The 26,609-nt window shown below is 49.3% G+C and overlaps 1 pseudogene across 1 annotated transcript in view; it reads right to left on the bottom strand.

The window, feature by feature from the left end:
* LOC147706252 (targeting protein for Xklp2-B-like) overlaps window positions 1-26,609 on the bottom strand; it is a 232,490-nt pseudogene that overhangs the window by 163,632 nt on the left and 42,249 nt on the right. Inside the window, exon 8 of the transcript XR_015297625.1 lies at window positions 18,138-18,321. The product of XR_015297625.1 is annotated as a targeting protein for Xklp2-B-like (transcript). The remainder of the gene's footprint in view (window positions 1-18,137; window positions 18,322-26,609) is intronic.

Raw genomic sequence — 26,609 nt, 5'->3', positions numbered from 1 at the left:
GCACAGACCAAACTGCCCCAACACATACCGCTACAGCATACATGAGCATAGATGTGAAGTATCTCAAGTACAGATTATGTATGTTATAGCTGTATGTATTCATCTTTGGATCTCACAGGACCCTTCCTCAAATGTGAATACAATAATTGCTGGCAGAGAAGCAGAGTGTAACAACAGTAGACCCCTAATATGCAAAAAGTTGCAAGAATGTTCTTATTTGAAAGTTTTGCATACTTTAGAAACAAAATAGGAGTTATGGGAAACAGGAAGCCAAGACAAGGCTGGTATAGTGCTGCTTAAGACGAGCGTTGCTGTGATAAACACGGTAGGGAGGTCAACCACTCCCCTGTCCTCAAAAACAAGCATGGGAAATGCAATAGGTCTCGCACCATTAGAGTTAGTGCTTTTAGAATTGTTTATGGGTTTTTTTGTAAATGTTTAGCATTTTTGTTTCCTGTAGCCAATGCTAAAGTATTACAAATAAAAAAAGCCATAACATTTCTAAAAGCTCTAACTGAAATGGTCTGAGAACTATTGCACTGTGTGAGGGTGAGGGTGAGTGTGAGTGAGTGTGAGTGAGGGTGAGTGAGGGTGGGTGAGTGAGGGTGGGTGAGTGAGGGTGAGGGTGGGTGAGGGGTTGAGGGTGAGGGTGAGGGTGAGTGAGGGTGAGGGTGGGTGAGGGTGAGTGAGGTGTTGAGGGTGAGGGTGAGTGAGGGTGAGGGGTTTTGGGTGAGTGAGGGTGAGGGGGAGTAGTTGAGGCTGAGTGAGGGTGAGTGAGGGTGAGTGAGGGGGTGAGGGGTTGAGGGTGAGTGAGTGAGGGTGAGGGGTTGAGGGTGGGTGAGGGTGAGTGAGGGTGAGGGGTTGAGGGTGAGTGAGGGGTTGAGGGTGAGTGAGGGGTTGAGGGTGAGTGAGGGTTTGAGGGTGAGGGGTTGAGGGTGAGTGAGGTTGAGGGGGAGGGGTCGAGGGGGAGGGGTTGAGGGTGAGTGAGGGTGAGTGAGGGTGAGGGGTTGAGGGTGAGTGAGGGTGAGGGGTTGAGGGTGGGTGAGTGAGGGTGAGGGTTTGAGGGTGAGGGGTTGAGGGTGAGTGAGTGAGGGTGAGGGGTTGAGGGTGGGTGAGGGGTTGAGGGTGAGGGGTTGAGGGTGAGGGGTTGAGGGTGAGTGAGGTTGAGGGTGGTTGAGTGAGGATGAGTGAGGGTGAGTGAGGGGTTGAGGGTGAGTGAGTGAGGGTGAGGGGTTGAGGGTGAGTGAGAGTGAGGGTGAGTGAGGGTGAGGGGTTGAGGGTGAGTGAGGGGTTGAGGGTGAGTGAGGGGTTGAGGGTGAGGGGTTGAGGGTGAGTGAGGGGTTGAGGGGGAGGGGTCGAGGGGGAGGGGTTGAGGGTGAGTGAGGGTGAGGGTGAGGGGTTGAGGGTGAGGGGTTGAGGGTGGGTGAGTGAGGGTGAGGGTTTGAGGGTGAGGGGTTGAGGGTGAGTGAGGGTGAGGGGTTGAGGGTGAGTGAGGTTGAGGGTGGTTGAGTGAGGATGAGTGAGAGTGAGGGTGAGTGAGGGGTTGAGGGTGAGGGGTTGAGGGTGAGTGAGTGAGGGTGAGGGGTTGAGGGTGAGTGAGGGTGAGGGTGAGTGAGGATGAGTGAGGGTGAGTGAGGGGTTGAGGGTGAGGGGTTGAGGGTGAGTGAGGGTGAGTGAGGGTGAGGGGTTGAGGGTGAGTGAGGGTGAGGGGGTGAGGGGTTGAGGGTGAGTGAGAATGAGTGAGAGTGAGGGTGAGTGAGGGGTTGAGGGTGAGTGAGGGGTTGAGGGTGAGTGATGGTCAGGGTGAGTGAGGGTGAGGGTGGGTGACGGGTTGAGGGTGAGTGAGGGTGAGTTTGAGGGGTTGAGGGTGCGGGTGAGTGAGGGTGAGGGGTTGAGGGTGAGTGAGGGTGAGGGGTTGAGGGTGAGGGGTTGGGGTTGAGGGTGAGGGGTTGAGGGTGAGGGGTTGAGGGTGAGTGAGGGTGAGGGGTTGAGGGTGAGTGAGGGTGAGTGAGGGGTTGAGGGTGAGTGAGGGCGAGTGAGGGTGAGGGGTTGAGGGTGAGGGGTTGAGGGTGAGTGAGTGAGGGTGAGTGAGGGTGAGTGATGGTGAGGGGTTGAGGGGGAGGGGTTGAGGGTGGGTGAGGGGTTGAGGGTGAGTGAGGGTGAGGGGTTGAGGGTGAGTGAGGGTGAGTGAGGGTGAGGGGTTGAGGGTGAGGGGTTGAGGGTGAGTGAGGGTGAGGTTGAGGGTGAGTGTTGTGAGAGAGGGTGATGAGGCCTGGTTGTTGTGAGAGAGGGGTGATGAGTCCTGGTTGTTTTGAGGTACAGCTGATGAGGCCTGGTTGTTGTGAAGTATCTGACTTTCTTGTGAAGACAAGTGCGTCATAAGCTTAAACGAGAGCCTTGCATTCTCTGTTCCCGATCCTTGCACCCATGCATGGCTCGGGTCTCAGGGCAGCTACCAGGAGTTCTAACAGCTCTCATCAGGTTTCTACAGCTAGTTCCCCGGTTTTGTGGGCTGGGCATGAATAGTGGGCAAGAAACAGCTAATTATAGAAGGGCCGCTTTTGAATGAATTAATTAATAAACCTTTACACCGCAGATATTCAAAGGTCAAGCCACTGATGAGTTGTGATGTTTTGTTTTGTAAGAGGTGTTAAGCTGACTTGCAGGCGCCGGAGAGAATTCACACGGCAATTTGCCCGCCTCCGTTTCAGTTGCAGCCTATTTATGAGCTCAGCAGCAAGGTTTTGGTTGGTTAATCACAGGAACCCTCAAGAGGTGTAGAATTAAATGTTAAACCTGAGGTAGGATGGGGCCTTCCCACGGCTGCATTTATCCACAGTCCGGCTTCCAGGAAGAGGTGAGGTGAGTGGCACACGTCTGTCTCGTACCCGGGGAGATGCAGCTTTTCCTTGGGTTGGTGAGCCTGCGGGGGCTCTCGTAAGTCAGGCTGCCCTGTTTGCCTCTGGAGAAAGACAAGCCCTAGCTCGTCTGCAGCGAAAGTGGGGGTGCTGGCTTGTGGCCATGACAGACAGTACACTGAAAGGCAGAGTGGAGGGCGGCCTCTGAATTCCAGCATGCCCTGACGTGTCGGCGGGGACAGAAGTGTATGCAGTCCCTCCTCGCCCCACGCTCAAGGCTGGCAGCCTGAAGGAAGAGACAGCTGGAGCGGTGGGTTATGTGAGGAATCTTTCACTCGAGTGTGCCGGGTCAGAGGCCTATCTCTAGGGTCAGTGAGCAGAGCCTTGTGTAATTTGTGCACCTGCAAACAAACCAGGACAGGCACAAGCGCTAATACACACAGCCCTGTACACACAACGAGTAACGGCTTGAGGAGGTGAGGGAAGGGCTAAAGGCAACAATGTCACCGGGTGAAAAAAAAGCGAAAGAGAAAGCAGGGTAACCTGACCCAGGAGGGGGGAGGAGGGAGGAGAAATGCGTCTCGGCCGGAGCAGGGGGCGGAGCAGGGAGAGCGGGCTTAGAAATGTACTTCACACGGCCGGCCGGTCGTGAAACTGAAAGCATGGCCGGCCGTGAAAGCCTTTGATGCCGCAGGGGGTGGAGCGGCACCAGCTGGGAGAGTAGGCAAGGCAGGCGGCTGGGGGCATGTGCACGCGCTTTTAAGCTCAATGCGCATGCGCATTGAGCTTAAATTTCTCGTGCACTGCAAGGAATCGCCACGATTCCTTGCAAGTTGGATAAAGAGTGGATAAGCCACCATAGTCTCGCTTGCTCGATGCGCATGCGCATCGACAGGCGAGACCTAACAAGTCATCACAAATTGTAGAGCCGGCAGCCTGACAGTTTCATGTTTTTAGAGAGACATAAAAGCCCCCAGGAGAACCAGCAGGAGGAAACACGGAGCCCAAGCCTGAAGAGCTCACAGGCTTTGCTTCCAACCCTCCTAACTTTCCTGGACCCTCCCTTTGAAGAGAAACAAATGGCAGGAAAAATACATGGGCCATTGATTAGCAGGCTTACTCTTTTCTGCAGCGCCCTGGGGGTCCCATGCACAGCGGGGGATGGATGGGGGCATTTTACTGTCATTCATGAAAAGACTGTCGTTTTTAAAGGCGTTCCCTGGCAAAAACTGCAGGCTTCAACAAGTATACCCAGAAGAGTAGCAGATTTTAAGGGGAGAAAAGAAAACCTGCTCACAGACTGACATGGGGGACTTTTAGCAATCACACTTAAAATGGACGAAGCCAGAAAAGCTTTAGAAAACACGTGCCTGTGCCATACATATACATATACATACACACATACAATATACTTGTACATTCATTCATTATAAATACACATATATACACAGACACACAAGTGGGGAGAAGAGGGCCACTGTATTAGATAGAGGGCAGCTAGTAATTTGACCAGCCTTGGTCTGTTAGAAGTGGAAAATGCCCCTATGTTGTATCACATACCGTGGGCCGCTTGAAGCATCTGAGATTTCGAGAGTCAGGCATCACTAGAGACACACACATCATGTAGCAAGTAGTGGCGCAGGAAGGACAGCAGCCATGATGGGAGGAAGGAGGTGCAAGCGAGGGGGCAACAGATGGCCAGAGGTGGCCAACAAAAAGAAACAATCAGTGAATTCCGATAGGAGGGAACCAAGTTCCAAAATGTGGGACAGATGAACACTATTCATCCACCAGAGCAAAGGTATTTCGAAGGACAGGCCAAACAACCAACAAAAAGCGCTGGGCAAGTTGAAAGGCCATAAACTGAATACAGCATGTCTTGTAGACAGCGCACGATCTGCCTAGGCTCGATCTAAAAAGGGTCTGCAGTAGTGGTCTAAACCCCTCAAAGGATTGCTTAAGAGAAACGAATACGAGATGCGTAATGCAAAAATGATCTATAGGTGGCGCGGTGCCAAACATATGAACTACTTTAGATAGGTTGAGGACCGTCGCACTGCGTAGCAGTGGGCGGAGCCCAAGATTTTATGTTTCCTAGAGGGAGCTTGGAACCCGCCCCTTTTCTCCATTGGCTGGCCTAATAAATGCTGGCCACCCATTGGAGGAGAGGGGCATCACTCGATTCAAGCCCCATCTTATTCTGTTTCGGGGGAGTGTTTTTTGCGTTCTTTCTATCTGTGACGTCATCTGTCACTCAGCAAAAAATACGCCCCCAATTCTGAAAATTTCAGAGATTTGCAGCCGCCATTTTTTGTTGTTGTTGTCCGGAACAGCCCCGCTGCCATTCCAGGTATGTTTTTATTTTCTTCTTGTTTCTTACTGTCGCTGTGTGTTAATCCTTGTTGGAATACTGGTGTCTGAAATTTTCTGTAATTATTGGTCTGTCTTTCATGGCAGAGCAGGTAATAAAGAACCGTGTTATATTGTTTCACCATCGTCTTCCAAATGTTTTCTCACAAAGACATTTTTCATCTTAATTCTGTATTTTCACATTACAATCTTTTGTAAGCCTTTTTTTTCTGGACTTTGTATGTCAGTGTCTCGGTGCCTTCAGATGTTTTGTGTAGGCAGCAGCACACAGCGTCGCCCGGAACATGGGCACGGATCAGGCTTGGGAGGACCGAGCCACGGCTGAGATCACTCCAAGGGCGGCGGCCAGAAGGAAGAGCTCTGGCGACGGGCAGCGCCGGGAGTCCGGAGGGGCAGAACTGGTGCAGGTGCTGCCGGAGTGTGAGACACCCGGGGTCACAGAGGCCGCTGGAGCTGCTGCTGTGACCGCAGGGGAAGGGCGCCGGGAGCTGGTGAGTCAGTGAGTGTGTGAATGTAGAGCAGGGAATGAAAAACTGATTGTCATCCTGTTATGAGCTCAGCGACAGAACCAGAGATGCACGTTTCTCTGACAAGAGAGCCGGAGCGGGCCAGACTCCAGAGATGATCTTACTGGCAGCACCCGCTAAGGGTTACTTTGAACCACAGCCTGCACCAACGCTGTCCGGCCACAAGGGGCGCTCTAGCGGCTGCTCATCTGTGTACAGTCCGCATCATTAGAAGCACTTTCTGCAAAGTCACCGAAGAGGACACGCGGTTATCGTGGTCGCAGTGGCATGGCACCAACCCTCACATTGGCAGCCTAAACCCAAACATTCTAAACACCTTCCTCCCCATTGGAGACCTGGCACCAGGGCACTTCTGACAGTACCAATCCCAGGCTCGTGTCAACATCTTGGCCATGCCGGTCTTCTGTGTTTGTGCTTAACTTGCTCGCGCCAGCCAGCTTATCCTCTGCCCCTGCCACTGCCAGCCACGCTAGTATCCACGAAAACGCCTCAGGCGGTGCCCGTGGCAGCTTTGCTTATGCCTCTCTCCCATGCCTGTGCCATCCCTCGCCTACCCCTTCTGTCCTCCAGCTTCTCATTCAAACTTTCCTGCAGTCGTACCAGTCCCTCCTGTCTTTATGAATGTGACAATATCGGCGCAACAACCCTACCCACCTTTCCCCTGCCAGTCTCGATTGTGCTCCTAACGCCTCGCGGCCGCCATCCCCTGGCAAGTGGCAACCTTTCCCTAGCCATGGACTCGCCTCCTATGCATTTGCCGGCACTCCTCCTGGGCGCCTGCCATCCCTTATCATCAAAGTGCCAACCCGCGGCAGCTCCTTCCCGTCACCCTGCAATACCCCACGTGAACTCGTGTCCCACCCCCGCGCCTGCCACCCTCTCCTTTGTTTGCACCCTCCGCCTCATGCATTCGTGGCGCCATTTGCAGAGGACTCTAGTCCATCCTGTGTCACTTCAGGTCGGTGGCGCTTGTGTTGTCACCTCTTGTGCCCACAGAGTCCAGTGTTTGTGCCAGCACCTCCTATGTTGCTGCTAATTTCAGCAACCTTTCCTTCTGTGGGTGTGCCAGTCTGTTGAACCCTTCTTCTACCTGTGCCTCTAACAGGCGGTCGTGTGCCCACGTCAGCCCTTCCTGTGCGCCATCTTCCATCTTTTGTAACCGGAGCATGCCGCTGTCTTGTGTATACACCCTCCAGTGTAACCTGAGCGAGCCTTGACACAGTGTATGTCTAACCTATACTTCCTGGGTCTGAGCATGATTATTTCTTTTTACGCTAAGTTGTCCTGATCTTGCATGCGTGCAGTGTTCACTCTATTCTCCTGCGTATTGTCATCAAGTTTGTCTTGTGCATGCATCTTCCTGTTGTGTATAAGTTGCATGGAAAAGTAAGTCTGTGCTATCGTTCTAGCATGCTCAGTAGTATGCCTCAATATCTGGGAGGCTGTCCCCCTGGCTGTGCTTGCTCCCCTGCCCCCTGGCTGTGCTTGCTCCCCTGCCCCCTGGCTGTGCTTGCTCCCCTGCCCCCTGGCTGTGCTTGCTCCCCTGCCCCCTGGCCGTGCTTGCTCCCCTGCCCCCTGGCCGTGCTTGCTCCCCTGCCCCCTGGCCGTGCTTGTTACTAGTCTAGCTGGTGAGAGGATATTAATCTGAAACTGAATAGATTTAAGGTTAGGAATCTGATTTTTCGGGTCTAAGTTCAGGGTGGCAGCTTGGTGTTTATTAGGCCCAATTTTTTCCCCTCCCTCACACGTCTGCGCTACCCTGCTTAGCCTCTCTCCTCCTCTTCCTGCCCTCACCCCCCCCGCTCTCTAAACTTATGATTCTTAACCCCCTGCTACTACTCGCCCTAACCCAACCATAGGCACCACTAGACTGGAGAGGGTCCATATCTTTGACTACCTGGGGTAACTATTAATGAGACCATGTCGTGGGCCCCCCCAGCAAATCAAGTCCCAATTGAAACTGGCTCAACTGGCAGGGGGTATTCTTAAGCTTTCCAATAAGTCAACTATAAAGCCTATTGGACCTCCGCTGGAGATATACAAAATACAAGCCAGGGGGGCGGTGATGTATGGGGGTTAACTGTGGGGCTATGCATGCAAGTCTGACATCAGCATGACAGAAAATAATTTTTTAAGACAATTACTGGCGCTACCACCTAGTACACCCCTCCTTCCACTAAGGCTAGATTTAAGCATGAGACCAATTGCCCAAGAGCTTGGCCTCAAACCCCTAAGGTTCTGGCAAAGGCTATGGGTAATACCAGAGTTATCAAATTATATGATGGAAGTAGTAGTTTCTGTCCTGTAACTCCAGTTCTGTAGTAGGGGTATCTCTGTTATAGTCATAATCTAGTGAATAGTCCCCGCCCATGTGCGCGGACCCCAGAGCATTCAAAAATAATCTCTTAAAGTGTCGAAAAAAAGTAGAACTGCACAGACACTTAAGAGAGAATTTAAAGACAGATAATGCAGCCTATAACCAGGCTACACTGTCCAGTACTTCAACTAGAAAATCCACAAACAGCAAAGCCTGTCCAGATTTCCCTTGCCTTAGCAGCAAAAACCCTCTGGAATGATTGAGAGCAAGACATGGACAGACAAGCCCCATAGGCTGCCATTGTGTGGCTCAAAACAAGCTACTGTGCCTTTAAGAGAACTTTCCAGAACTTCACAGTATCCCAGAATGCACTGCAGGTCCCTTTTACTTTCAGTTCTTTTTGAAGGCGTAACACGCCAGACCTGTAGCATTCCTTACATGAATATCTCTCCACTGGGGAGGAGGGCGGGCGCTTATGACTATAACAGCGATACCCCTACTACAGAACTGGAGTTACAGGACAGAAACTACTCCTTCTGTAGTAGGGGGATCTCTGTGTATAGTCATAATCTAGTGACTAGAATGGCATGCCCATCCCCACACCAAAGCGGCAGTGGAGAAAAGAAATTACCACCACTATTGTGCGAACAAATTCCGCAGCGAAGCCTGTCCAACCTGAGCATCTGCCCTGGCATCAGTGTCCAAACAGTAACGCTTAGCAAAGGTATGAACCGACTTCCAAGTGGCGGCCTTGCATATTTCTGCAATAGGAACATTACGGAGCAAAGCCGTCGTGGCAGCTTTGCCCCTGGTGGAATGAGCCTTAGGTTTACCTCCTAAGGTCTTATTAGCCTTCTGGTAACAGTTGTATGCAGGACACAATCCACCTAGAGATGGACTGCTTAGAGGTCGCAAGACCCGTCCTGACTGACCCACAATTGATGAACAATTGATCTGACCTACGAATATCTTTGGTCTTATCCAGATAAAATTGATACACCCTCCTAACATCCAGGGAATGTAAGGACCTTTCCGCTGGAGATGAAGGATTCTGAAAAAAACGTAGGCAAAGTTATAGTCTGGTTGACATGAAAATCAGAAATAACCTTGGGAAGAAATCTAGGGTGAGTATGAATAATAACCTTAGCAGCATGAAATACAGTATAAGGTTCTTGGCAACACAACGCCTGAATTTCACTCACCCTGTGGGCCGATGTAATGGCCACGAAGAACGCCGCCTTCCAGGACAGGTGCTGCAACAAAGCCTTATGAATAGGTTCAACAGGCTCCTTCATCAATCTGGACAGCACCACATTCAATTCCCATGAAGGCGAAGGAAGCCTGACAGGAGGGAACACTTCAAGCCTTCCAAAAAGTCTTTGATCACAGGGATCTGGAATAAGGAAGTCTGTGAAGGGCTTTTCCTGTAGGCAGTCAATGCAGCGAGATGAACCTTAATGGAATGAACATTAAGGCCAGACCGCGCCAAATGTAGAAGGTAAGGAAGGACGACATCTTCCTTGCACGTCGTCGGGTCAAAGCTCTTGGACGCACACCAGATACAAAACCTCTTCCACTTGTAAGCATAGGATGTCCGAGTGGAAGGTCGCTTAGACTCCTTCAGTATGTCCATGCAATCTTCAGGCAGATTCAAGTGGCCATATTGCACTCAGGAGCCGTGCCGCCAAACTCAAAGACGAGAGGTTGGGGTGCAACATCTGCCCCCCCGAACTTCGAGAGAAGGTCCGGCCTGCACAGCAGCCGTATGTGGGGAAGGAGAGACCGGTGAAGCAGGTCCGTGAACCACCACTGCCTGGGCCATTCTGGGGCAATCCGGATCATCCGTGCCCTGGACTGGGACAGCTTGATGAGCACCGCTGGAATCAGGGGAATGGGTAGAAAAGCGTACACAAAGCTGTTCGACCAGTTGATCCATAGCACATTCCCCAGCGTCCCTTGCTGGTAGTACCTGGAGGCGAAGTCTCGGCATTTGCTGTTTTCGGCAGTGGCAAACAGATCTACGTCTGGAGACACCCACCTTTCAAAGACTTCTCCTAGTACTTCGTCGTTTATGACCCATTCGTGGTTTTCCTGAATCAGTCTGCTCAGTGCGTCTGCCTGAACATTCTGCACACCTGGTAGATGGGTAACCGTTATCGTCAATCCTCTGGCCAGAAGCCAGTGCCAGATAGTCTGCGCCTCCCGAGAGAGGGTGCGCGATCTCGAGCCCCCCTGCTTGTTGAGGTAATACATCGTGGTCGTATTGTCCGTCTGTACAAGCAGAGAGTTGGTCTGGAAGGACGGATGAAAGGCCTTCAGTGCCAAGTGAACAGTTCTGAGTTCCAGGAAATTAATGCGATACGTGGACTCCATCGGAGACCACGTTCCTTGAATCTGTAAGTCTCCTGAATGCGCTCCCCAGCCGTGGCGAGAAGCATCCGTCACGATAGTCTGAGTAGGAATGTCCTTGTGGAAGGGAACCCCTCTGAGGAGATTCTCCGCTGAACACCACCACTTCAGAGACTGAAGAGCATGCAGCGACAGTCGTATCTTGTCGTCCCAAGATCCTTTCCTCTGGTCCCACTGGTCCTCCAAGCACTCCTGCAGAGGTCTCATGTGTAGCCGTACATGAGGAGTGATGAAGATACAAGAGGCCATCAACCCCAGTAGAGAAGACCCCATCCTCACTGTTGTAGATGGAGCACTCATAAGAGCCTGAGCCTTCAGAAGGATCGATCGCCGTCACTCCTCCCAAGGATACACGCTTGCTGACAGCGTATTGATGGAGGCTCCCAAGTACTGTATGCATTGGACCGGAGTCGGTACAGACTTTGACATGTTTATGTGCAGCCCCAGCTTGTTCAAGAGAACGCACGTCTTCTGGAAGTGTGCTCGAGCTTCCGAGAAGGAGGAGGCCTTGATCAACCAATCGTTCAGGTACGGATAGACAAACACTTTGTTCTTCCGCACGTGTGCTGCTACCACCGCCATGCACTTAGAGAATGTTCTCAGCGCAGACTTAAGTCCGAATGGGTGTACTGTGTATTGATAATGATTGGCGCCAACTTGGAATCGCAGGAACTTCCTGTGTTTGTGTGCAATGGGCACATGGAAGTATGCATCCTGTAGGTCTATAGCACATAGCCAGTCTCCCTGTTGCAACTGAGGATAAATGATGCAACGACAGCATGCAAAACTTCTCTGCGAATCCATTTGTTTGCCTGTCGCAAGTCGAGAATGGGCCTGAACTCGTTCTTGTCCTTTTTGCGAACTAGGAAGAACCGGGAGTACAGACCTCTTCCTCTCTGAGACAGAGGTACGTCTTCTATCGCCCTTTTCCTTAACAGGGTATCTGCCTCCGCCTGTAGCTCACGCAGCTGGAACTGCGAGCTGACCGGTGGAATAGCTGGAGGCGGTCTGATGAACCGAAGACTATCCATTGCAAACAATATTCAGCACCCACTTGTCCCGAGTAATTTTTCTCCACTCTGCCAGAAAAAAATTGGATGCTTCCCCCTACCGGAGTGGGTAACGGATCCGGGGGGGGAAGTAAGCGCTCAGGGCCTAGACCCGGCCGGGCCTTTGGTCGCTGGTGCCGACTGTTGGCCACCTCGGGGGGGGGACTGTGGATGACGGGGTGGTAGCATGCTGTTTGCGGGCCGCCGTCACTATCACAGAATCCGGAGGAGGTTCCACTCTCAGAAAAGCCGGATCCGACTCGGGGGCCCGGTATTTATTCTGCAATCTTGAGGGGGCCGCCTTGGTCACTGCCGTGGTGAGAAAAAGGTCCATGGCCGGTTCCTCTAGGCCCGGCAGTAGCAGACGAGACAGGTGTTTCTGGTGCAGTGTCTCGAAAATTACTGATTTCTTGGGCACCGTCAAGGAGATGCCTAATTTGGCTGTGCCTCGTAGTAGGACATCATGAAACGCCACCAGATCAACCGGCAACACCCTTGTGTCCGGTGATCCCGACAAAGTCGGAGAGTAGACCCTGGTCCCTGAGGACCTTGAGCGAGAGCGAGACCTGTGCCTCCTATGGCAGTGTCTCGACCGCATGGATGACCTGTTGCGTGAACGCTCCCTCCTTTTGGAGCGAGAGCGCGACCTCCCTGTCCGTGGGCTCTCCGCAGGTTTCCGTGGAGGAGTCTTCCGTGGCCTATCCTGGGGTCTTGGTGTAGGAGTCCCCTTAGGTGGCGTAGGAAGAGGAGGTAGTGACACCAATCTCGGAGGAACAGGAGGCATCTCCGGCCTAGGGGCAGGCCCATGTGGCTGGAGCGGTGGTGGCTGTCCTGAGGGAGGAAGCGGTGGGAGAGGAGGGTTGACGGGAGGATCCTTCTTCGGTACAGGGGAGGAGTCTTTGGCCGAGGTGCTGTATATACCACAGAGTACACCGAGCCTGGTGACTTCGGAGGAGGAAACTGAACCAGCCCCTCCAGTCTGATTGCCGTCTCCGGCGCCCTCCACCAGACTCAGCGTGACTTCTGGCGCTAGAACTCCTTCTGCCCCGCTTTGGGGAGTGGGAACGACTCCGACCTCTTTCTCCTCTACTCCAAACGTAGTTTATCCGGTGTCGAATGTCGCCTCCAGCGTCGACCTCTCCTTCCTCGACGCCGCCGCCGCATCGACCTCTCCTTCCGACGCCGAACATCGCCTCTACGACGTCAACCTCTCCTTCCAACGCCGAACATAGACTCCTCCTAGACACAGTCTGCTTACTTGAGGTCCTCTACGCGAAGGATCCACTCGACTCAGACCGTCTTTGACGGCGACCAGCGGTATCGCCTCGACGACGAGCGCCAGCACCTGTGGCTTCTCCTTAGATGTGGATAGCTCGATGCCGAAGACTCCGTAGACCGTGGTTTCGACGGAGGCCTAGCCAGGCTCTTAGACGTCAAATCTTCACGCCGTCTCGACCCGGAGCCCCGGGGAGATGGGGGGGGGGGGGGGGAGAACACCGCCATCATCCCTCGACGTCATCTATACAATCGACGCCGACAGAGACAAGGACCGTTTGCTGGTCTTCCTGCCTCTGGGGAGCCCCCCCCCAGAGGCCTCAGCAGAGGCAGAGGGAACCTTCCCAGCCTGCCCAGACCCGCCTGCAGCCTGCAGTCATCTCTTCTAGGCCTTGAAGCCTAATCTTCAACCTTTCCCTCAGGGTCCTTGCTGAGAGGGTCTGACAGATGTCACAGTCTTCAGGGACTTGTGCTTCAGGGAGACAAATAATGCAGACATCGTGTGGATCAGTCTTGGCCTTCTTCTTTTCACATGCTGGGCATTTGTCGAAAAGAGCAGGCATTTTAGAGCCCTAAAAAGCATGAACAAACCCACAGGAGAGAAGAGAAACACCAAGAATATAAATTGCAAACACTTATCAAAAAGTGAACTTAAATCCAACATAAACCCTTGAAAAGGGGATAGCTCAATGCCAGGGTCCTTTTAGCAGGAGCCGGAAAAAAAAACTGAAAGTAAAAGGAACCTGCTGTGCATTCTGGAAGAAGTTCTGGAAAGTTCTCTCAAAGGCACAGTATCCTATTTAAGCCACATAATGGCAGCCTATGGGGCTTGTCTGTCCATGCCTTCCTCTCTATCATTCTAGAGGCTTTTACTGGTAGAGGCAAGTTTCTATGCAAGAAACTGGGCAGGCTGTGTTGTGTGTGGTTTTGTTGGTGGAATTTCTAGTCGAAGTACTGGACAGTGTAGCCTGTGGATATAGGCTGCATTATTGGTCTTTAAATTCTCTCTTAAGTGTCTTTGCAGTTTCTGCATGTTTTGACAACTTAAGAGATTATTTTTGATTGCCGGGGTCCACGCACATGGGTGGGACGATTCACTAGATTATGACTATACACAGAGATCTTCTACTACAGAACTGCTTTTTAGGAAAAAAAGCCGCCCAGTGGCACTATGGTGTAGGAGTTCAACTCAATGCTGCAGAGCGGCATGATCACCAACAAGTAGGGGAGCAACTCATGAGCTGTGGGTGATTTGAGGTGACAAAATGAAAAAGCAGTGGGGAACACATCGTCATCCCTCTCAACGTCGTCGATGCAATCGACGCCGACGGAGACCGGGACCGTTTGCTGGTCTTCCTGCCTCTGGGGAGCCCCACCAGAGGCCTCAGCAGGGGCAGAGGGAACCTTCCCAGCCTGCCCAGACCCACCTGCAGCCTGCAGTAGTCTCTCTTCCAGGCCTTGAAGCCTAATCTTCAGCCTTTCCCTCAGGGTTCTTGCAGAGAGGTTCTGGCAGATGTCACAGTCTTCAGGGACATGTGCTTCAGGGAGACAAATAATGCAGATGTCGTGTGGATCAGTCTTGGCCTTCTTCCTTCCACATGCTGGGCATTTGTTGAAAAGAGCAGGCATTTTAGAGCCCCAAAAAGCCTTACAAACACACAGGAGAGAAGGGAAACACCAAGAATATAAACTGCAAACACTTTTATCAAAAAGTGAACTTAAATCCAATATAAACTCTTGAAAAAAGGGAGAGCTCAATGCCAGGGTCCTGTTAGCAGGAGCCGGAAAATTGAACTGAAAGTAAAAGGGACCTGCTGTGCATTCTGGGATACTGGGAGAAAGTTCTGGAAAGTTCTCTTAAAGCCACAGTATCCTATTTAAGCCACATATTGGCAGCCTATGGGGCTTGTCTGTCCATGCCTTCCTCTATCATTCCAGAGTTTTTTACTGGTAGAGGGAAGTTTCTCTATGGAAGAAACTGGGCAGGCTGTGTTGTGTGTGATTTTGTTGGTGGAATTTCTAGTTGAAGTACTGGACAGTGTAGCCTATTTATAGGCTGCATTATATGTCTTTAAATTCTCTAAGTGTCTTTGCAGTTCTGCATTTTTTGACAACTTAAGAGATTCTATTTGATTCCTGGGGTCCACGCACATGGGCGGGACTATTCTCTAGATTATGACTATACACAGATCCCCTACTACAGAACCACAAAGACACCGTCCATACAACGTCCCACAGTAAACCACCTTCACAAACTCAAAGTCCACCAAACAAACCACATTCAGGGCTCACAAGCCTCTTACTCTGCATGACTCCGAACTAGCCCCCCCCCCTGCCTGAAATGTCAGATGTTGATTCTGAACATACACCTACCTTCCCCATTCGACTTTTTGATTTACACAACCTTAGAGTTGAAACCTTTTGGACCTCAGAAGACTCAAGCAGAAGCCTTAAAGTGGTAGTTCACAAACCAGACAACCTCAATGATGCAGCACACTAGTTCTCCATCCCTGGGACTACCATTAAAACCTGCTACACCCACTCATTCCAATTCAGAAATCCACATACATACCGGCCTTTGCTGAACTGCTGGCATATTGTATTAAGAGACGTTTATGCAACAAGTCAAACCACCAATAAGGCATCAAAGTACTTTTAATGACAGGTAGCATGCTACTGTACAAGTTGTCCTTGGTTTCATGGTATAGGCTCTTAATGTGGCCTATATGGCAAGTGTGTGGGTGTTGTATGTAAAGACCAGAGTAGTGCTCCCAGGTCAGGTATTGCATCTCAGCACAATGTGCCCCAACAAATTACTATTACTGTACAAGAGCATGTATTCCATCTGCCGCTCTTCTTGAACCCAGAGGAAGGTCTTTGCCTTCGTAAGTTCCGGGTGGTCAAGGATGTGGTCTTTGCTGGGGAGAATAATAACACTTTGTTGCCTGTTGGAGAAGTTTACCCACGATGCAAAAAATTTTAATAGGTTGGGGCGATCAGCAGTTGTCTCAGGCTTGTTTGAAGGGTGTTATTCTGGGACTTTCTTTAAAGAAGAATGGACCTGTGACAGATGGTCCTGCGGGCAATAGAGAGGGCCTTAAAAGGGTTGACATGTGGCAGACATTGGCATAGCAATTGTCTTGCTGCTGCTTTTTGGATTCTTTTGACCTTTTACACACTCCAATAGTCTATTTGCAGTCTGTGAGAGAACAAGGAGCATGAAAGCTTATAGATGTGGGAAACCAAGGTGTGGGAAGATTCAATAGACATTGGATTGTGTAGAAAGCACTTTGTGACTTCATTCACTTTGGGAATAGTGATAGGCTCCATGATCAGACTTCCTTCTAGTAATGGTCAATGGAGGACAGAGTTCATGGGTCATTTATTGGTGGGCTAGTAGTTCAATCTATCACAGGTTAGGAACTTGGCTTTTGAGGAGTCCTTTTTAGGTGGTCCCTCAGCATACAGTCAAAGGCTCGAAAGTAGTGATTGGTCCAGGTGTAGTGCAGAGGGCTGTAGATTTTTCGGGTTTTCCAGCTTTAGAACGATCAGTGTACTTGGCATGACTGTAGCAATTTCAGAGACATAGTGACAGACCAACTTTGCATCAAAGCATGACAAAAGTCAAACTATTATATGAAAAATAACCTAGGCAATTCATATTAACTTGTCTGTGCAATAACATGAGGTAACATTAACTACTAAGGGCATGCTTTTTATTGACATAATTACACATAAAATACATGTGGCATTAAAAAGATTTGTATCAAAAGACCATTTAGACCAAATCACATCTATATACAAATATATATAAATAAGGCACAATAATGGAATCAGGCGAGCGTTTCGGCAAACCAGCGCCTTCTTCAGGAATAGCCACGTATTGCCTGGAAGTGTACAATAAATATTGTTTAATAAAAAGCTTTACATAAAACTTATTTAATGTGTCATATATAAATTTACAATTAACAAAATTCTTTAGCTAGACAAAGCAAAACCTATTGTTGAATGACATTTAATATGGTCAAAACCTCTCATTTAATAGCAGAAGAGACATGCAAATACAGTCTATTTGTAACGTTTATTTCAATGCTCATTTTGATCAAGAAAACCCACAAGTGTAAATCTAGTTACAGCTTGCAGGTAAAGGACCAGTTCATTCGACAAGAACGTAAAATGCAGTCTATTTCGCTCCACAAAATAAGAGCCATGCCGTATACTTTTAATATCCACATATATGGGGCTATAATATACATTGTCACTGTATCTGGGCCATTTTTCTAGGGTGCCATAATATTGGAGTAAATACTTACTAAAAAAGGTTGAGTTTCATAGATCCAATTACGAAGACACGACTTTTCTTGATGGAATAATAAAAAATCTGTAAAAAGTGAAAAACATTCAGTGTGGATGATAAACGTGTAGGATGTTATGGAAAACCTAATCTCAACTTTGGATGTAAAGATTTAGAAAGTCACTCACAATTATATAATGTTTTGATCCTTCGTTTTCTTATTTCCTGTATATTGCGGACTGCCTCTCAGTGGTTGAAACAGATTTGGTATCATGAGCTGAATATTTATTCCTGCTGGCACTGATGCAGTTTTTCTGTACTGAAAACAATAAATATTATGTTGGGGACAAAACTGAAGGTCACTAGTCACAGGTAATTGACAACAGTTATTGCCATTACTGTTGGATTAATAAGATACCCAAGCCACATAAGGATTGGTTGATACTTAAGTGCCAGATCTTCGTAACAATCCACCTTTCTAAAACTAAAAGGGAAATAAGGAACTTCAGGAACTAAATTAGACCTGGTTTTAGAAATATTTTATGAATAGTACATTTTACAAGACAATGCTGTGTTTCTTTCTCCCTTTACAGAGAGAATGGGACTACTGCATTTGAACAGTTTGCGACCACTCTAAAAACATAGCACTAAAAAGGAAGGGCAGATAAAGTGCAGAGACCGGTGTTTCTCCAAGCAAACTGTCACACTCCTCCCTCCCACTCAAACCACTGTCTGAAGAGACCAGATTCTCTGTTCAAACTCATTCAATCTCCAGAAGCACACACAACAAAACAAAGTAACCGCCTTCAGCTCCAGCATTCCAGTTTAATTATCCTCCTGCCTATCATCCATAGACCAAATAAACATCCAAAATGAGATAACAGCAGAAATCCCCAGATTTCTTCGAAGAAAGTGTGCCTGGCACCATGCTAACCAAGGTTTTGTAGATAGGAAATCCCTACCTAAAACCAGAGTCGATGAGAATGGCTCATTTTCAGACAACCTCGCCAAACACAAAGTGTTACTAGACAGACTAACCCACATTCTGCTGAAGTCTGCTCAGGCTGTGAAAGCGGAGAGGTGTGTCCTTGAAGAAAGCCGCGACTTGCTCAGCCATGGACACAAATTTGCCTGGTCCTTCTTCCTCAGCAAGTTTACTCTGGTTCTGCTTTGAGAGCTTGAAGGGCTTCGGGACAGTGCAGCCACCTTTGGGCAGACGCGCCTAAAGACAAACAGAAATGAATCTAAGTGGACAAGAGTTTGTACTTTTCAGCCTAGCTGGGCAAAGCTCCACATCAATTGCCCTTGCCAAGTCCAGGCAAAAGAAAATCACCAGCAGCAATTACACAAATGCTCCTTTGGGTTATATAGTGGTCAAATCCTCTTGAAGGCAGCCACAGGATATGGTAAAGTGATGGAGATGGTGTTAAATTGATTATTGTAGCTAAATATACTGGATGTTTAGTTCATAAATGACTCTGGACAAGCATAGCAATTTTCTTCATAGCACAAAACCTTCAAATAGATCATAATTAGTGGAATGCTTGAGGATTTTGTGGGCATTTAATGTTTTTTTTATAGAGTTGCACTTCAGTGGTAGGTCAGGGTTTACGGATGTAAACCTGTACTATAAGCGTGTCATTGTTTGCCAGAAGACATGATCCCAAATATTGGAAATTGTTCTACCCCCACATTCAGATCACAGCTGTAGGCAGGGACCTACCTGTTGACATATGGAAAGCCCTCACCTGTTAGTACAGTTGCTGCATAGACTGCTTTTATGGGCTTCCTTACTTTAGAAATGCAGCCAGCCTGGAAATCTTTGGGGGAAGAGGCTATTCAAATACATTAAGTTTATTATCTTGAACAGGGGAAAAAGGTAAAATGCAGAGGATGCGATCCAGCCACAGTGCAAGAGTCTTACTCCCTGCACCTTATGAGCTATTACATTCTTACAGCATGGCGTGCACGGTATCCTTGAAGTCATTGAGAAGAGTGAATCAGTGGGGTCTATGAAGTATACCAAATCAAGCATTGTGGTAACTGGTAAGTAGCCTTTCTTTCTCTAGGGTTAGATCTTTCATGTATTCACTGGTCTCAAATAGAGCAAGCGATTACTTGGGTAGGCAGAGATGTGAAGACCAGTTCAGTATGGAACAAGTCCTTCTGTACTGCTCATAAGATTAAGACTCCATCCAAGCATTACAGAGTGATTCTTCAGAAAGTTCATCCAGTTGCGAAAGACCATTTTCTGGAGAGGTATTTGCCAAAAGAGTTATGGCACCTTTTCTAGCGCATGTGGAATTCGCTGGGATTCTACCCAACAGATCCATTCGATCTAACAGTTTCACATCTGCAACTATCCATTTTAGCAAAGTTGGAAGGTTCAAAAACAAGATTATACAGCAGTTTCCAGTGCTGCAAGGTAGTTATGGAACAGATCCCATGAAACACACAGGGTAAAGCAGCGGAGAGAGCCCGGGAACTCTGGAGGACCCCATGCAGAGGACCAGGGGCGGGGGTCGGGTGAACCCCGGAGCGGTGGAACCAACTAAATGTGGCTGAATCCGGCAGAGAGGTGACAATGCCTACCGGGCATTATAAGAAATCCGGAGCGAGTGCGGGAGTACCTGCGTGACCCTACCTGGGAAAGGTGAGTGCGCCAAGTGGATACGACTAAGGCACCCCCGCCCCTGGCGAATAAAGCTTACAGGGACGGAGAGGCAGCCTGCAGGTACAGAAGTTGGCACTGTGTAAAACTGGCAGCCTAAGAGTCAGAGAGCCAACCTGGGGCTTGCAGTGAGCACAGACAACAAGAAGCATCTGTGTGGTGCCAGGAGAGGGGTACAGAGGGGCAGACCTGGAGTAAATGAGGACAAGGCCCCAAGAGAGAAGGGGAGGTTTAAGTAAAGAGAGCTAGAGAAGCCTGGTAACGCAGCTGAGATTGGAAAGCAGACCTTGGTGCTGCCCGCGTTGAGGCCTAAATTACGGTGTGGCAGAGAGATCCTCCAGGAGCGCATAGCATGACAGACTACCTGGAAAAGTGGCTCCAGGAAAAAGTAGCACCAGACAGCTCAAACTTCTTTTGCCCTAGAAAGGGCACATTGCGTCCCTGCAAAGCCGCCCATGCTGGGAGCACCATTGCGGGTGGTGATAGCGAAGCTCCTCCACTACAAGGACAGATCATATCCTTAGCCAGGCACGCCTCATAGGAGACATAAGTAAATAATTCCATGGTGCAAATCTTCACAGATTTCGCCAAGAAGTGCAAAGGCAGAGGGGGTCCTGAACTACAAATGCAATACCCGGCCACGCTGCGAGTCACCTCAGACAAGGGTACAGAGTTCTTCAGAACTCCGCAGGAGGTGTCAGACCGGTACGAAGGGACAGAGCCACCACAGGACCCAGAGAAGTGAAGTCAGAAAACTGCTCCAGGAACCGGCGGACCGGGAAAGAGACTCTGGCACCTATGCAGGAGGAGGTGCAGCTTCAGAGCGCGATGCAAGTTGTAGCATTGATCAGAGGCAAATGAGGAGCCAGGTGCTCCATGAGGGCAGAGAGACTACAGCAGAATACAGTTCAGAACACGGGTCCAGTGACTCGGACACAGTGGAGTGATGTGGTGCATCGGCCAGGGCAGCTGACTTCGGTCACAGCTCACGGTTTGATCCCCAGCTCCAGCAAGCTCCGCACCATGTGACTCGGGGCAATAGCTCACTTAATTTCCACAACGGCCCCAGCACCTGGAGACCCGTAAGGTCGAGTAGTGTGCGCTTTACAAATACCGTGTTTTACGATCCTTCAAGCATCACTCTGCAGATGACAGTTTAGTTGGAGAGAACGGTGGGCTGCGGTGAACCGGTCTGGAACGCTACAGGACAACCTTTCCTCTGATCTAAGGTACAGGGGTTGATAACGTTGGGTGCTGCGTGGGGGGGGACCTCGAACACTACGGAATGGGATGGCAGCCGCAGAGACTGGGAGGGCAACGGACGAGTGGCCTTCCCCCTGCGATTGACCGAACTGTAAGCAGTTACGTGCGGACATATCAAAATAGTTTAAACGGGGGTGGGGGGTTCCCAATTGTCCTGGGGAGTGGGAGTTGGGGAAAAGGTTTTAATGTTGATATGGGGGTGGGAGGGAGAGGGGAGACACCTTGAGTTGCAGCGCACAGGAAATCATGCGGGTTTGAGTGGGAGGTGCACACAGGCGGCACAGCCCAGCCATAGAGGTGACCAGGGCATAGTAACAACTAATAATGGCTGACAAACAGCAATACAAGGGTATGACCTGGAATATCAGGGGCATACATACAATGTCTAAACGTCACAAGGTCCTCATACACCCGGAGGCAGGAAGCCCAGATAGGTGAATTTTTCTTGTAAGAGCTAACGGAAAAGGAGGGACAAGCACTGCAGAGACTGTGGAGGGGCAGCTCTTTTACACCACTTACTCTGCTTATGCATGGGGCACCAATATGGATTCAAGCAGCGGTTCTATTTCAACTGATGAGCTCAATGGTGGATCCAGAGGGTCGATATGTAGCCATAAAGGGGCAGCTAGAGGGTTGGGAGATAAGTATAATTAGTATCTACGCCCCTAATGTAGAACAGACGGCCTTCTTGGCAAGATGGAGTCAGATTGATGCAATATCTGACCGGTACTGCTATAGTAGGGGGGAGACTTTAACAGCGTAAACAAAAACACTTTTAGACAGCTCAGACCCTCCATTGCTAAACTTGAGCAGCGCGTGCCTCTCATGCATTAACTACCTGGAGACAGAGCTGGGGCCTGAGACGCATGGAAGACCCTATACTCTCAGGAAAGGGACTACTACCTCAGTGGTCCACAAGGTGCATGAGAGACTAGACACCTTGTGATCCATAGATACCCAGCGTCACATTACTGTTGGAGTACCTTGTGTGAACAATTTTGCACGAAAGTCACAAGAAGGCGAAACTACAGACGTAGGGCAATATCTGGCAGACTTTTAGTTGACGAGGCAGAAGAACTGGGAGCACACATCACACAGCAAGATGTATGGGTTGCCATTAAGGGTATGGAGGAAACAAGACCCCAGGTACAGACGGGTTGCCAGCCGAATTTTACGCAACATATGAGGAGGAGTTGGCCCCTCGACTGGTCACAATGTACCAGGAGGCCTGAGAAATCGGAGTGCTGTCAGAAAGGGACAGGAAGGCCTTTATTGTCCCAGTAACCAAGCCATGGAAGGAACCACACAACATGGCTTACAGGCTGCTATCCATGCTAAACAATAACAAAAGTTACTTACCTGTAAACTGTGGTTCTCCAGTATTGGTGTCTTTCATAGATTCACATGCTTGAATATTCCCCGTCGTCGAAGTGGGAGTCCCATGGTACATAAATAGCAGTAATATATATGCATGTATACATGAGAAATATCATAAATAAAAAATACATACATATGTGATAGAAATGTAAACTTGAAAAAGTACCATAGAACAGAATAGGCCCATTGAAAAGCCCAAGGGAGAATTCACTTTAGTAACTTATAGGAGTCATTATGTGTTGGTCCACATTCCAGCCAATCAGGCTGTAGCCTCCTCTAGAACCTTCTCCTCAGAAGCCCATGTCCTCAGATTTTCGTAGCACAAGTATGTATAAATGCTTGAGGAGAAGAGAGCCTCTGAGGAGAGGATGGGAGGGTCGCATGTGAATCTATGAAAGACACCAATACTGGAGAACCACAGTTTACAGGTAAGTAACTTTTGTTCTTCTCCAGTATTAGGGGTGTCTTTCATAGATTCACATGCTTGAATAAGAATAGAAAGCAGTAAATCGTACATTAGTCATAAAGGAAGATACAAATTAAGTCTAGGCAAAACTCATCACTTAAGCAATAAAAAACCAAAACATGACAATACCTTTATGACTGGAGGCGGGTAGCAACAGAGGCTCACCTTTATCAGAAAAGATTCCGCAGCACTGCTTGACCTACTGCCGCATCCGTTGATTGCAGGCAGTAGTGCTTCGTAAAAGTATGGCTGCTAGACCAAGTAGCAGCTCTGCAGATGTGTCTTAGAGGTACCCCGCGAAGAGGGCAGCAGAAGTCGACACAGCTCTCGTGGAATGAGCTCGAGCCGGAGCAGGAAGGGGCTTGCCAGCCCGTTGATGACAGTAGGATATGGCAGACGATATCCATCTGGTGATAGTCTGTTACAGGTTGTCCTTTGCACACTGGGCCATATGCCACAAACAATTGATCAGTCTTTCTAAAGGTAGCTGTGCGTTGAATGTAAAATTTAAGGCAGCGTTTCACATCCAGAGTGTGCAAAGAGCGCTCAGCTGCAGATTGCGGTGCAGGGAAGAAAGTCTTAAGGACAATAGGTTAATTGAGATGGAAGTCACTGGGAACCTTAGGAATAAAACTGGGATTTTTTCTCAAGGTAACAGCCTCGTTGGAGAATTGTAGAAACGGTGGCTGTATAGTAAAGGCTTGAATGTCGCGGAGGCGCCTGGAAGAGGTCAGAGCAAGCAACAGAGCCACTTTCCAAGTGAGGAATTTCAGATTGGAAGAATGGATGGGCTCGAATGGAGGCAAAAGCAGCTGAGACAAAACTAGGTTGAGTCGCCATGAAGGTGGGGGCCGACGGATTGGTGGGAACATCCGAAAAAGGCCCTTGAAGAACTGTCTTATTATCCTGGAGGAGTACAAAGATGTTACGCCATCATGGCAAAAACGAGAGATAGCAGCTAGAAAAACCTTAAGAGTGGAGTGTGATAGTCCTGATTTTGCTAGCGACAAAAAGAATGGCAAGATTTGTTCTGGCTGAGCACACATGGGATTTAGTGATCTAGTGGAGCACCAAGCGCAGAAACGCTTCCCCTTCAACTGGTAAGTTTTGATAGTAGACTGCTCGAGCATTTGCTAGCACTGTCCTACAATCTTGGTCGATATTCATGTGTGCAAATTCATTGTACTCCGGTTCCAGGCATGAAGTTGGAGGTACGCTGGATCTGGATGGCATATTTGACCTTGTTACATTGTGAGAAGATGTGGCAGAGGATGCAACTATCGGGTGTGTCAGAGAGAACAGAAGAAGATCTGAGAACCAAGGACGTCTCGGCCATTTGGGTGCGATCAGGATTATCCGACATGGTTGGAATCTCATTCTGTGTAACAGACGAGGAATGAGCGGCAGTGGAGGGAATGCATAGCTGAAGGCGTTCGACCAGTCTATTGAAACGGCATTCCCGCTCGACTCCTTGTGTGGATGCCGGCTCGCAAACCTTTGACACTTCCTGTTGAGAACAGTTGCAAAGAGATCCAACTGTGGTCGGCCCCACTGTCGGAAGATGTAATTCAACGTTGGTTGGTTGAGTTCCCATTCGTGGTTGTCCGAGAGGGCTCTGCTGAGCGAGTCCGCCAGCTCATTGGCCACACCTGGGACATGGACAGCTTGGAGATTTATTTGATGTTGGAGAGCCCAATCCCATATATCCTGTGCCAGTTGTGATAGCACGAGAGACCTTGTGCCGCCCTGTTTGTTGATGTAGTGCATGCTGGTGGTATTGTCCGTCCTCACCAGCAATGCCTGTCCCTGCACTACTCTCTGAAAGGACTTCAAGGCCAAGAAAATCGCCAGTAGTTCTAAGCGATTTATGTGCCAAGTGCGCTGAGACGCCGTCCACTTTCCTTTCACGGACATCCCGTCGAGATGAGCCCCCCAACCTTCCAGGGAGGCGTCTGTCGTTAGTGTTAGTGTTGGTGGTTCGTCCTTGAATGAGCGACCTGTTGCTATGTTTGGAGGATGAGCCCACCACTCCAAAGCTCTTTGAATGCGGGGCGTTAGATGGATTTTGTCTTCGAACGACCCCGATACCTGCTTCCACTGGCTGTCTAGTTCTTCTTGAAGGACTCTCATGTACAGTCTGCAGTTGGGAATCAGTTGAATGCACGAGGAAGCCATGCCGAGGAATGATTTGTACATCCGGACAGAAACGTACTGCCTTGATTGCAGGAACTGAACTTTCTGTAACATTCGGCTCCGACGTTCCTGTGAAACGAATACTTGCCCTAGCCGAGAATCGAGCGAGGCTCCTAGAAAATCTCGCTGTTGAGAAGGGTGAAAGTGTGACTTTAGGCAATTGATGGAGAAGCCTAACGTTTCGAATAGGGATATGCAGACTTGTGTGTGCTCTTGCGTTAGGTGGAAAGTCCTGGCCTTTATCAGGCAGTCGTCCAGATACGGATAAAACTGATTGCTCTAAGCGCAGGTAGGCGGCCACCGGGGCTAGGATTTTGGTAAATACCCTCGGTGCCGATCGAAGGCCGAATGGTAGGACCTTGAATTGATAATGAAATTGGCCGACTGTAAAACAAAGGTATTTCCTGTGCCTGGGATGAATAGGCACATGGAAATATGCATTTTGAAGGTCTATTGTTGAAAAGTACTCTCCTGGAGTGAGGAAATTCAAGATTTGAAGCAGGGTAAGCATCTGGAAAGTCTTTGATGCGATGAACTTGTTTAGAGCCCTCAAATCTAAGATGGGGCGCCACTCTCCTGATTTTTTCTTCACTAGAAAGAAACGGGAGTAAAACCCCCTGCCGCGTTGACATTGCGGTACCAATTCTATGGCTCCTTTTCTGATCATAAGCTGCACCTGGGCCAACAGTTCCTTGAAATGGGGAGAAGGTGGGCCTGAAGGCGGGCGGGGGGAAATTGTGAATTCCAGGGTGTGTCCTTTTGAAACAACGTCCAAGACCCATTGGTCGTTGGTAATGTGCGACCAATTGCAGAAGAATTTCGAGATTCGACCTCCAAGATGCAGTCCTCTCACTGTTTTTTGCTGGTGTCAAGTCAAGAGATTTATATAGCGCGCTACATACCCAGAGGGTCTCAAGACGCTTGAAGAAGGGTGGGGAATTACTTGTCGAATATCCACGTTTAAGTTGCTTTCTGAATGCTAGGTGGTTCTGAGTAAGGCGAAGGTGAGTGGGAAGTGAGTTCCAGGTCTTAGCTGCCAGGTAGGAGAAGGATCTACCTCCCATGGTGGTTTTGTTGATGCGAGGTACAGTGGCAAGGGCTTGGCTGGAGGATCGTAGCTGGCGGGAGGGGGTGTAGAAGGACAGTCGTGTGTTGAGGCATTCGGGTCCAATTTCGTAAAGTGCCTTGTGTGCGTGGGTCAGGAGGCGGAAAGTAATCCTCTTATTGACGGAAAGCCAGTGGAGGTTTCTCAGGTGACCAGAGATGTGTTCTTTACGCTGGATGTCTAATATGAGCCTGGCTGAAGCGTTCTGGATGCGTTGGAGTTTTCTGGATTTTTGCGGTGGTACCGGCGTATAGGGTGTTACCGTAGTCCAGGCGGCTCGTGACCAGTGCGTGGGTGACAGTTTTTCTAGTTTCGATGGGAATCCAGCGAAATGTTTTTTTGAACATGCGAAGAATGTTGAAGCAAGATGACGAAACAGTGTTGACTTGTCTGTTCATCGAGAGTGAGGAATCCAGGATGACGCCCAGGTTCCGT

The sequence above is a fragment of the Lissotriton vulgaris genome, chromosome 7 (genome assembly GCF_964263255.1).
Source record: "Lissotriton vulgaris chromosome 7, aLisVul1.2, whole genome shotgun sequence".
NCBI lineage: Eukaryota > Metazoa > Chordata > Amphibia > Caudata > Salamandridae > Lissotriton > Lissotriton vulgaris.
Note: the sequence above shows the minus strand (reverse complement) of the source record. Positions and strands in the feature narration are given on the sequence as shown.